This window comes from Octopus bimaculoides, chromosome 25 (genome assembly GCF_001194135.2).
Source record: "Octopus bimaculoides isolate UCB-OBI-ISO-001 chromosome 25, ASM119413v2, whole genome shotgun sequence".
NCBI lineage: Eukaryota > Metazoa > Mollusca > Cephalopoda > Octopoda > Octopodidae > Octopus > Octopus bimaculoides.
The window spans coordinates 4741695-4742721 of record NC_069005.1 but is presented as its reverse complement, the minus strand read 5'-3'; positions in this window follow the sequence as shown (position 1 = coordinate 4742721).

Here is a 1027-nt window from a genome sequence, read left to right as displayed (position 1 = left end):
CCCAGAATTCCCCGCGATGTCGTAGAATGTGTTAAAATAATAGATGGACGTTCGTTGTAGTACGTACGCACACATTTTGCGTTGTCAGAAATGCTTGTTTGGTAACGACTCGAATGTCCTTCATAATAGATATGACTAATATTCCCAGGTGGAGGCGCAATGGCCCAGTGCTTAGGGCAGCGGACTCGCGGTCGGAGGATCGCGGTTTCGATTCCCAGACCGGGCGTTGTGAGTGTTTACTGAGCGAAAACACCTAAAGCTCCACGAGGCTCCAGCAGGGGATGGGGGTTATCCCTGTTGTACTTTTTCGCCCCAACTTTCTCTCACTCTTTCTTCCTGTTTCTTGAGTAACGCTGCGATGGACTTGCGTCCCGTCCCACTGGGGAGAACACATACGCCATAGAAACCGGGAAACCGGGCTCATGAGTCTGGCTAGGCTTTGAAGGGGCGACGTCTTTTTAATATTCCTTAAGTTGGAGGATTAAAAGGCAACTGCAAAGAAAACGGAAAACAAAACGAATACGATGGCAACAATACCAATGACAAAATCAACAACGATATACTCAACAGTAAAAATAATAATAACAACGATAACAATAGCAACTACAACATCGAGAACAACAATAATCAACTCCATCATTGCTAATTTATACCCCGCACAACACACAGTGGCACTTCCATTGCATTGATTTTCAGATAAGAAATCAGAATGAGATATTAAAATTTAAACATGATTTTAAAGACTGGCGTCGTTAAATTAGTAAATAGATTGATCAAAACGGTGAATAATTAGCAGATTAGTATATGCACACATAATGTATCACTAGATTAGCAAATATGGACATCAAAGTTAAGTTATCGATATGTTCGGAAGAAATATTTTAAAAATAATTTTAATAAGAAGTCCAGTAATTTATTAATAAATTAGTAATTAATTTCGTTCCTAAATATAATTTTTCGCTAGATTAAAAATTTAACGAATAACAACAACATCAAGAAAAGTATCGAATGAATACATAAATATATA